At 36.4% G+C, this 12,135-nt stretch overlaps 1 protein-coding gene across 4 annotated transcripts in view; it reads right to left on the reverse strand.

The window, feature by feature from the left end:
- Positions 1-12,135, reverse strand: part of EDA (ectodysplasin A) — a 493,666-nt gene that overhangs the window by 343,679 nt on the left and 137,852 nt on the right. The gene's annotated exons all lie outside the window — the stretch shown is intronic.

The raw sequence follows: 12,135 nt of genomic DNA on the forward strand, positions 1-12,135 counted from the left end.
GAGCTTCACAAATACTAAAACTAGAAAGAGAGGATAGTCTTAGTTTTTTTCTTTTCTCTAGCCCCATGACCAATTCATCAGCAAGCCATGATGACTGTATGTTCAAATTATAACCCAAATCCTCCCACTTCTCTCATTCCCCATCATTACCATCCTAATCTAAGACCGCATTATCTCTCTCTAGGACAAAAGTAGTTGCATCCTAACTAGTATCCCTGCTTCCACTCTTGAGGTCCAATGCTCATTCTGCAAACAGTACTCTTGTTAAAGCACAATCTGACCAATTGCACTCCTCCTTAAAATTTTCCAGTGGCTTCCCACTAAACTCAGAACAAATCCAAATAGCTTACCATGGCCGATAAATCCCATCTGAACAATCTGGCCTCTGCTGATGTCTCATTCCACTCATATTTTCCCTTGGGTTCTAAGAAAGGCCAAACTTGTCCTAATCTCAGGGGTTTTGAACTCACCTTTTCCTTTATCTGTAACACTCTTTCTTTCCCAACTCTTTAGCTAGATTCATCTTATCTCTAAGGCTTAGTTTAAATGTTATCACCTCAAACAGGCCTTCTAAATATTTATCATAACTGCTTCTCATCATTATTATCTTTATCTTAATATGCTGATTCTTCTTCATATTGATTACCATCTGACATTTTTTCTTAACTATTCTTGAAATTTGTTGCTACACCACCTCTAACAGTTGGCCTGTAAGTTCTAGGAAGGTAGGGACTATGTCCATTCCTAGCTGTCTCCCCAGTGCCTAAACTCTCAGAACATATTTTTGGAAGTGAGGAAACAGCTGCCTATTGCAGAGCATGGCAGAAACCTCTGTTGGTGTTAGATACCTCTTACAGAAGTTTGGGCTTTCCTGAGGTTGCCCCTCTCTATGGTTGTATGGGACACCAAATCCATTCCCACTTGGGACCAGAGCAGTACCATTTGTACAGGCCAGGAAAGTATGGCCCTCCTCTTTTCCTATCATTCAGAGGCTGGTGCTGCTCTTCATTTTTTTTTTTTTTTGGTCTGGTGCCAAATGAGGGGAAAGGAACCCCCTTTTTCCAGCAAAAATCTTAATCTTTTTCTATCTGCCTCTCCTTACCAGAGTTAAGACTTTGCTCTCTTTACTCCAAAACCCTTTTGCTCCCATTCCAAGCCAGGCTTTGTATGTCTAAGTTTCCAATTTATACCCTCTTTTCTGCTCTGAAAAAGAGCATATTGGAAGTCACAAAAGATGTTTTGTGGATTAAAAAAACTAAATCATAATAGATGTCTGAAGAAATTCACCCTTTCCTTTAATAAAATTATACCCAAATCTCTAAGAAGAGAAGAAACTATATGAAGGAAAATGGAAATTCAAGTGGAGGGGTGGCTGAACTTCAGAGTCCTGAGCTGTAATTTCTATGTAGGAAACTGTCCCTAAATTACCAACCTTAGAAGATCTGGGTAATTTCACTAATGGAACAGGGAATTTTCTTTAAAAGGCCTACTTGCAACATTTCCATGGCAACCTGAAGCAAACATACTTCTTGCTTAGTGTTTGCATAAAGGAGAGGCAGCTACAATATGAATATGGGGGGGGCAAAGAGAGAACAAGGAAAAGAGAGAGAGAATGAGTGAGGAGACAGAGAATGAGAGAGAAAAAGTAAAAGGGAAAAAAGAGAGAATGAAAGGAAACAAAGACAATGAGAGGGAGAGAGGGAAAGGAAGGAAGGAGGAAGGGGGAGTAGAAGATCTTTGTTTTCATAATTTAGCTTTTATGACTAAATGTTTCTGGAGCACTCAATGTTTTGGAACTCTGATAAGTCAATTCCATTAGTGAGGCTTTTAGTATTTTATTTATGGGGTCTCTTCCTACTTAATGAGCAAAGAAAAGGTCACTTTGATGCTCCAGAGCACAGGCGAGACAAAGTCAAAAGATTTTGGAGCTCAAAGCCACGTGTTTGTATTTTTTTTTATAGCTCTGATTAAAAGTGAGTTAATGGAAGACAGGAGCCAGAACCATTAGCTAGCAAGATCACCAATCTCAAACAGCATTAACCACAAGAACCGCTTATCTGATCTATTAGTGCAGTGGCTTCTAAACCTTTCCATCAGTTTACGACCAAAGATCACAGTAGTAGTTCAAAGTCTTGTGGGAGGCACAGGACTTCAGAATAAGACACCTAGGGTCAAAACCCCATATCTACCCCTGATTGCTGTGTAATCTTGGAAAAGATACTTCATCTTTTTTGAGCCTCAGTTTCCTCCTCTGTAAAACTGGAATATAATACTCACTTCCAAATGTTTCTGTAAGAAGGAAGGAGATAATGCATGTAAAGGGTATAGCACAATGTCTGGGCACAGATATTCAATAACAGATTATCAGTTTTATTATAATACCACCTTGACAGGGTGAAGAGTATTACAGTAAAGTATCAAATGCATTGTTCTCCCAGTACAGTACATCATTCATACATGGAAAGTTTGAGGGCTCAAAGCAGGGTATCCAAGTCAATAGGAGGCATCCATTTGCTTTCTTCATCAGATAGTATGAATACCCCATTATTTGTGCCCAGATAAGTAATTAAACTTCAAACACAAAAAGATTCTGGAAACATTATATAACAGTCTCTAAAACTGGTGTCTTATAAAATGTCTCCACCTCAAAGCAAACTGATGCAGCCATTCTGGAAAATGGTATGGAGGTTCCTCAAAAAATTAAAAAAAAATTATGGAGGATCCTCAAAACATAAAAAATAATCAAAAATAGGATTAACTTAGGATCTGGCAATTGCACTACTAGGTATTTGCCCAAAGAATACAAAAAATACCAATTTGAAGGGATACATGTGCCCTGCTATTTAGAGCAGCATTATCTACAATAGCCAAATTATGGAAACAGCCCACTGTCCACTGACTGGTGAATGGGTAAAGAACAGTTGGTACACACACACACACACACACACATACATATGCTGGAATATTACTCAGCCATAAAAAGAATGAAATCTTACTATTTGCAATGACGTGGCTGGAGTTAGACAGTATAAGTCAGTCAGGGAAAGACAAATACCATATGATTTCACTCAAATGTAGAATTTAGGAAACAAACCAAGTGAGCAAAGAGAGATAGATGAAAACCAAGAAATAGACTCATAATTGTGGAGAAAAAAACTGATCATAACCAGCGGGGAGGTGGATGGGGGATGGGTTAAATAGGTGATGGGAATTAAGGAGTGCACTTGTGATGAACACAGGGTGATGTATGGAAGTGTTGAATCACTATGTTGTATACCTGAATCTCATATTACACTGTATATTAACTAACTAGAATTTAAATAAAAACTTAAAAAAAAGGTCTCCATCTCATGTAGCATAAAGTTCAAGTTCATTGATTAAGACCAGATGGAAATGCAACACATTTCCAAAATTAGCCACCTTAACAATTTCCAGATCCTCATAAAATAGAAACAGGCCATGGATACTCTGCTAATGCCTGGGTATTGAACATATTCACCTACCCCTAGGGTGAATTACCCCAAGACTTCATATGGGCAGTCAACATTATCTTATACATCAATTTTTTAAATCACAAAATTTTGGAGATTTACTAGCACCATTTTCATTTGGATTGTGGTAAAGGAAAGTATGAGGTATAGAAAAAACAAGTAATATCATGGTGTGACACCAAAAGCATTTATTGGAAGTCAGAGACTGACTTATACAATCTTAGCCCAGGGAATTATATCTATAGGCCTAACATTGTTCCTGTGCAAAATAAGTGACTCAATGTATGTGATCTCTTACATCTCTAAGAGTCTAGCATCTTAAATTTGTACAGTAATACAAATAAATGAGAGTTCATACAAAAATACAGCTACTCTATAGTATCTAATATTTAGCAATAATTGCTAGATATTTTGATCTAGTCCTCTTCTATATCTCTTCCACAAGTAATGCTGTAGGCAATTTCCCCAATGATATACTGGAAATGAAGACAGTAGTAATAGCAATAGTGGTGGTGGTGATAATAGTACCTAAAACTTATTTCAACTTCTTATTGGCCATAACACACCCAACAAGCCATTAACTCACTTAATCCTCCTAATATTAGAAGGGAGGTACTCCTATTATCTTCACTTTGTAGAAGAAGATGAGGCACTGAAAAGTGAAGTGACCTGCCTGAACCACTAGAAAGGCAGAAATCAAACCTAGAATTCTGGCTCTTAACCACTATGCAAAAGTAAGTAGCAGAAGAGCACTGGAAGGAGAATTCAACTTCCAGTCAAGGTGAAGTAAAAGGGGCCAGATTTACTCTACTTCCTTAAGTGACTAGAAAATCAGGAGAAAATGATGTAAAACAATCTTTTCTCAAATGCCAGACAAGTAACATAGGGTTGTGATCTCCCTCAAAAGGGAAATAAACAAGGTAAGTATTACTGTGTGGAGGCAGTTTCAAGGCCACAGTGCAAGGAGAGGGAATTCAAACAGAGCTCATAGAGTTGAAGAGACAGACTGGAGTTCAGAGGGGCCAAATTCAACATAGTACTAGAAATCCTAGCCTCAACAATTAGACAACAAGAAGAAATTAAAGACACCTGAATCGGCAAAGAAGTCAAACTCTTTCTCTTTGAAGATGATATGATACTATATGTGGAAAACCCAAAAGACTCTACTCCAAAACTGCTAGAACTCATACAGGAATTCTGTAAAGTGTCAGATATAAAATCAATGCATAGAAATCAGTTGCATTTCTATACATCAACAAGACAAAAGGAAGAGAAATTAAGGAGTCGATCCCATTTACAATTACACCCAAAACCATAAGATACCTAGGAATAAACCTCACCAAGAAGGCAAAAGAATCTATACTCAGAAAACTATAAAGTACTCATGAAAGAAATTGAGGAAGACACAAAGAAATGGAAAAACATTTCATGCTCATGGATTGGAAGAACAAATTTTGTGAAAATGTTTAAGCTACCATAAGCAATCTACACATTTAATGCAATCCCCATCAAAATACCATCCATTTTTTTTTCAAAGAAATGGAACAAATAATCCTACAATATATATGGAACCAGAAAAGACCCCAAACAGCCAGAGGAATGTTGAAAAAGAAAGCCAAAGTTTGCAGCATCATAATTCCAGACTTCAAGCTCTATTACAAAGCTATAATCATCAAGACAGTATGGTACTGGCACAAAAACAGACACATAGATCAATGGAACAGAATAGAGAGCCCAGAAATAGACCCTCAACTCTATGGTCAACTAACCCTCAGAATGTCCAGTGGAAAAAAAAAATCTCTTCAACAAATGGTATTGCGAAAATTGGACAGCCATATGCAAAATAATGAAACTGAACCATTTCCTAACACCACACACAAAAATAGACTCAAAATGCAAGAAAGACCTCAATGTGAGAAAGAAATCCATCAAAATCCTTGAGGAGAACAGAGGTAGCAACTTCTTTGACCTCAGCCACAGCAACTTCTTCCTAGAAACATTTCCAAAGGCAAGGGAAACAAGAGCAAAAATGAACTCTTCCGACTTCATCAAGATCAAAAGCTTTTGCACACCAAAGGAAACAGTCAACAAAACCAAAAGATAACTTACAGAATGGATGAAGATATTCGCAAATGACATATTAGATAAAGGGCTAGTATCCAAAATATATAAAGAACTTATCAAACTCAACACCCAAAGAACAAACAATCCAATCAAGAAATGGGCAGAGGACATGAATAGACATTTCTACAAAGACGACATCCAGATGGGCAACAGACACATGTAAAAGCTCTCCACATCACTCGGCATCAGGGAAATAGAAATCAAAACCATGATGAGATACCACCTCATGCCAGTCAGAATGGCTAAAATTAACAAGTCAGGAAATGACAAATGTTGGAGAGGATGCGGAAGAAGGGCAACCCTCCTACACTGTTGGTGAGAATGCATGCTGGTGCAGCCACTCTGCAAAACAACATGGAGGTTCCTCAGAAAGTGGAAAAGAGAGCTACCCTATGACCGAGCAATTGCACTACTGGGTATTTACCCTAAAGATACAAATGTCGTGATTTGAAAGGGCATGTGCCCCTGAATGTTTATAGCAGCAATGTCTACAATAGCCAAATTATGGAAAGAACCTAGATGTCCATCAACAGATGATGGATAAAGAAGTGGTATATATATACAATGGAATACTATACAGCCATCAAAAGAAATGAAATCTTGCCATTTGCAACCACATGGATGGAACTAGAGGGTATTACGCTGAGCAAAATATGCCAATCAGAGAAAGACAATTATCATATGGTCTCCCTGATATGAAGAATTTGAGAGGCAGAGTGGGAGGGTTGGGGGGTAGGGAAGGAAAAAATGAAATAAGATGGGATCAGGAGGGAGACAAACCATAAGAGACTCTTAATCTCATGAAACAAACTGAGGGTTGCTGGGGGGCACAGGGAGTATGGAGAGGGTGCTTGGGTTATGGACTTTGGGGAAGGTATGTGATATGGTGAGTGCTATGAAGTGTGTAAGCCTGGCAATTCACAGACCTGTACCCCGGGGCAAATAATACATTATATGTAAATAAAAATAATTAATAAAACACAGACTGTTTTCAGTGGTTGCACTAAGTTGCTCTTATTATGACCTCCTTTAATGTAATATTACACTATTTTACATAGAGTGTAAGAAACATATACATTTATTTTGCCTTTTCTATCCTTTGTGTTATTGTTGCTACATATATATTTTACTTTTACACATAATATAAACCCCACAATGCACTGTTATTATTTTTACTTTAAACAGTCACTTATCTTCTAAGGGGATTTTTAAAATCTGAAAGTCTTAAATCTTAAATCTGAAAGTTTAAAATCTGAAATTCAGAACTTCTGACTGAAATTCTTATATTCAGCATTTATGGCACCCTGTATTTCTTTGACAGTCTATACCTCCAGCTCTGGAGGAATGGTATAAATGTATAAATGGTATAAATGGTATAAATGTTTTTCCAGCAGAATAGGAAGATGATTAAATTAAAAACTCCAGAACTCTCCCAAAAAACTGACTATTTTGAACACAGCAGGAGGAAGTTCAAACCTCAGAGAACTATATAAAACAATGGAGATTTCCGTGGTGAGCCCTTCAGGAGGGGTTGGTTGCTTCATGATAACAAAGCCATGCATCAGCCAGAAGCTGAAGAGAGAGAACCAGGGAAAGATACAGGTAAGAAGAGGCCTCCCAGGGTCAGAATATATCTCAAATACTGGTTTCAAAACTACCCATGCAGGGGTGCCTTGATGGCACAGTTGGTTGGACATCTGGCTCTTAGTTTTGGCTCAGGACATGATCTCAGCATTTTGACTGCCATATTGGGCTCCATACTCAGTATGGAGTCTGCTTGAGATTCTCTCTTCCTCTTCGTGCATCCTTCCCTCTCCTGGTCTCTCTCTCTCTCTCTCTCTCAAATAAATAAATAAGGGGTGTCTGAGTGGCTCAGTTAAACATCTGACTTTGGCTCAGCTCATGATCTCAGGATCCTGCAATTGAGCCCTACACTGGGCTTTCTAGTGGGGAGTCTGTCTCTCTCTCTCTCTGCCCCTCCCCCACTCTCTCATATAAATGAACAAAATCTTTAAAAATAAGCAGATAAATAAATATACTAAACAAACAAAGAAACTACCCTGCAAAAGGGCCTGAATTTAATTGGATCGGATGGAAACTTATGCTCCAGGACATTGTGAAAAACAATAAAACAACCAGATAGCAATTAATGATGGTAATAGCTGATTGTACCAATAGAGACAGCCAACAGAGAGACCAAAGGAAGAGACAGTAAAATATGTTCTGCCAAAACCATTATCATACCAAGGTGACTATGCACACACCAATCCTGTACCCTCTGAGGAGATATCAAAGGCTGACACAGTGAGGGAAATAGATTTTAATGAACTAGTACAGCCAAGTTACAACACAAATCAACAAAAGACTGCAAAAGGCAGCCTGGGAAGAGGGGACTATAATCCGTATTCATTTTTCTACAATAAATCATCTAAAATGTCTGGTTTTTAACAATAGCAAAAACCTACAAGATGTGCAAAGAAACAGTAAAGTATGATTCATACAGAGGGGGAAAAGTAGGCAATAGAAAAGGGTCTTTAAGTGGGATCAGATATTGGATTAAGCAAATAAAATTTTCAAAGCAGATACTATGAGTGTGTTTTTAAGAAACTAAAGGAAACCATTGTTAAAGAAATAAAGGAAGCTATCATAACAGTGCTATATCATGGGGAATGGGCAAGATGGGTGGTGGGTATCAAAGAAGCCACTTGTGATGAGCACTGGGAGTTGTATATAGGTGATAAACCACTAAATTCTACTCCTGAAACCAATATTGCAATGTATGTTCACTAACTAAAATTTAAACTGGAAAAAAAAACACAAAAAACCAATGTCACATCAAATACAGAATCTAAATAAATAGAATTTTTAAACCCAAATGGAAATTATTGAGTTTAAAATTATAATAATTGAAGTGAAAAATTCAGTAGAGGAGTTACATATAGATTTTACAGGCAGAAGAATCAGTGAACTTGAAGAAAGACTAGCAAACTGTGCAACCCAATGAACAGAGAAAATGAACTGAACATCAGAGCAATGCAAAACGGTATTAAATAAGCCAACAAACATGTAAGAGAGTAATAGAATGAGCTAGGAAAAGGCAGAAAAATATTAGAAATAATAATGGCTGAAAAAATCCCCAAATTTGGTGAAAAACATTAACTTACACATACAGAAAGTTCAATAAACTCTAAATAAGATAAAGGTAAAAAATAATGAATACTGTTATGCTGAAAATAAATAAATTTAATTTTTAAAAAAAGGTAAAGAGATCCACACCCACACAGATAATAGCAAAAATGTCAAAACAGAGAAAGTTAAAATCCTGAAAGCAGCAGGAGATAAACAACTCATCACATACAAGGGAACCCAATAAGATTAAGAGCTGAAGTACTATCAAAGTCAATGGTGGTTGAAAAGCAGTAGGATGATATTTTTAAAGTATTAAAAGAAAAAAAAATGTTAACCAGAATCTTCTATCCAGAAAAACGATCTTTCAAAAATGAAGGTAAAACAAAGACATTCTCAGAAAAACAAAGACTGGGAGAATTTGTTGCTAGCAAATCTGACTGACAAGAAATGTTAAAAGAAGTTATTTAGGCTGAAATAAAGAGACACTGAAGATAATTTGATCCCCACAATAAAATCACACAACACTGGTAAAAGTAATTCCATAATTATAAAAGATATTCAAATGTATATTTTTCTTATTTCTTTTAATTTACTTATATGAAAATATATGTGTCTTATGAAATTGTTTGTCATATAACTTATAGAAATATAATAAGTTTGGCAATAGCAGCACGAAGGAGGTGGGTGAGAGCAAGCTGTATTGAAGTAAGGAAATGAAACCCAATAGTGACTTGAATCTATAGGAAAAACTGAAGCAAATCAGAACAGTAATAGAAAGATTAACATGACAAACTATATAAAGATATACTTCTTTGCTGTTATTCTCTCACCTTCTTTAAAAATATAAACTGTAACATAATAAATATAAGATATTATTGGATTTGTCACATACAGATATATAACAACAATAGCACAAAATTAGGGAGGCAGGATAGAGCTATACATGGGTAAGGTGTCCATCTCTCACACGAATTAAGTTTGTAAAAATATGAACTAGATTATAATAAACTAAATGTAATGGTAAACTCTAGAGCAAAAAGCAGTAAAGTAACTAATAATGTAGTGGAAAATAATAAAGTTAAGCTATTATGCTAGAAAATGTTATTTTAATCAAAAGAAAGCATCAAAACACAAATAGAGGGAAAAAATGGACAAAATATAGAAAACCAAAAGTAAAGTGATAGATATAAATTCAACTACATCAAATAAGAACATTAAATATAATTTAAACAATCCAATCAAAAGCCAGAAATTATCATACTGTATTAAAAAGTAAGATTCAATTATATACTGTCTATAGGACATATACATTATTTTTTAATTTATTTTTTAAGATTTATTTAAACTCAATTTAATGAACATACACTGCTTTATTAGTTTCAGAAATAGAATTCAGTCATTCATCAATTGCATGTAACGCCCAGTGCTCATTACGTCAAGTGCCCTCCTTTAATACCTGTCTCCCAATTACCCCACTTCCCCTCCAGCAACCTTCAGTTTGTTTCCTATACCAAAGAGTCTTTTATGGTTTGCCTCCCTCTCTGTTTTCATCTTTTTTTCCTTCCCTTCCCCTATGTTCATCTGTTTTGTTTCTTAAATTCCACATATTAGTGAAATTATATGCTATTTTGTCTTCCTCTGAGTGACTTATTTCACCTAGCATGATACCCTCTACTTCCATTCATGTTGCAAATGGCAAGATTTCATTTTTTTGATGATTAAGTAATATTTCACTGTGTATCTATACTATATATTTATCCATTCATCTGTCAATGGACATCTGAGCTCTTTCCATATTTTGGCTACTGTGGACATTGCTTCTGTAAACACTGGGATGAATGTGCCCCTTTGAATCACTAAGTTTGTATCTTTTGGATAAATACCTAGTAGTGCAATTGCTGGGTCATAGGATGGCTTTAGTTTTAACTTTTTGACCTCCGTACTATTTTCCAGAACAGATCTACTAGTTTGCATTCCCTCCAAGAGTATAAGAGGGATCCTCTTTCTCCACATCCTCACCAACATCTGTTGTTTCCTGAGTTGTTAATTTTAGCCATTGGTGTGATTGGTGTGAGGTGATAGCTCACTGTGGTTTTAATTGAATTTTCCTGATGACAAGTGTTGGTGAGCATTTTTCCATCTGATGGCCATTTGTACTTCTTCTTTGGAAAAATATCTGTTCATGTCTACTGCCCATTTCTTGACTAGATTTATTGGACTTGGGGGTGTTGAGTTTGACATATACTTTAGATTCAATACATAAAGTGGTTTAAAATAGAAGAATGGAAAAAAGATATATCAGGCAAACAGCAAGTATAAGAAAGCTAGAGTGGCTATAATATCAAAAAATAGAATTTTAGAACAAAATATTTACTAAAGTGGGCACCAGGGTGGCTCAGTGGGTTAAAACCTCTGCCTTCAGGTCAGGTCATGATCTCAGGGTCCTGAGATGGAGCCCCCTGTCAGGCTCTCTGTTCAGAAGAGAGCCTTCTTCCCTTCCTCTCTCTCTGCCTGCCTCTCTGCCTACTTGTGATCTCTGTTAAATGAATAAATAAAGTTTTAAAAAATTACTAAAGAAAAACAGGGACACTGTATAATGATAAAAAGGTCAACCCATCATGAAAACATAACAATCATAAACCATGTATTGTCTATGTGTCTGTTTTTATGCCAGTACCATGCTGTCTTAGACCAGTGGAACAGAGTAGAGAGCCCAGATATGGACCCTCAACTCTATGGGCAAATAATCTTTGACAAAACAGGAAAAAATATACAATGGAAAAAAGACAGTCTCTTCAATAAATGGTGCTGGGAAAACTGGACAGCTATATGTAGAATGAAACTTGACCATTCTCTTACACCGTACACAAAGATAAACTCAGAATGGATAAAAGACCTCAATGTGAGACAGGAATCCATCAGAATCCTAGAGGAGAACATAGGCAGTAATCTCTTCGATATCAGCCACAGCAACTTCTTTCAAGATATGTCTTCAAAGGCAAAGGAAACAAAAGCAAAAATGAACTTTTGGGACTTCATCAAAATCAAAAGCTTCTGCACAGCAAAGGAAACAGTCAAGAAAACAAAGAGGCAACCCACGGAATGGGAGAAGATATTTGCAAATGACAGTACAGACAAAAGGTTGATATCCAGGATCTATAATAAACTCCTCAAACTCAACACACACAAAACAGACAATCATATCAAAAAATGGGCAGAAGATATGAACAGACACTTCTCCAATCAAGACATACAAATGGCTATCAGACACATGAAAAAATGTTCATCCTCACTAGCCATCAGGGAGATTCAAATTAAAACCACATTGAGATACCACATTACACCAGTTAGAATGGCCAAAATTAGCAAGACAGGAAACAACATGTGTTGG

The sequence above is a fragment of the Mustela putorius genome, unplaced genomic scaffold (assembly GCF_011764305.1).
Source record: "Mustela putorius furo isolate JIRA1106 unplaced genomic scaffold, ASM1176430v1.1 tig00004053_pilon_pilon_pilon, whole genome shotgun sequence".
Taxonomy (NCBI): Eukaryota; Metazoa; Chordata; class Mammalia; order Carnivora; family Mustelidae; genus Mustela; species Mustela putorius.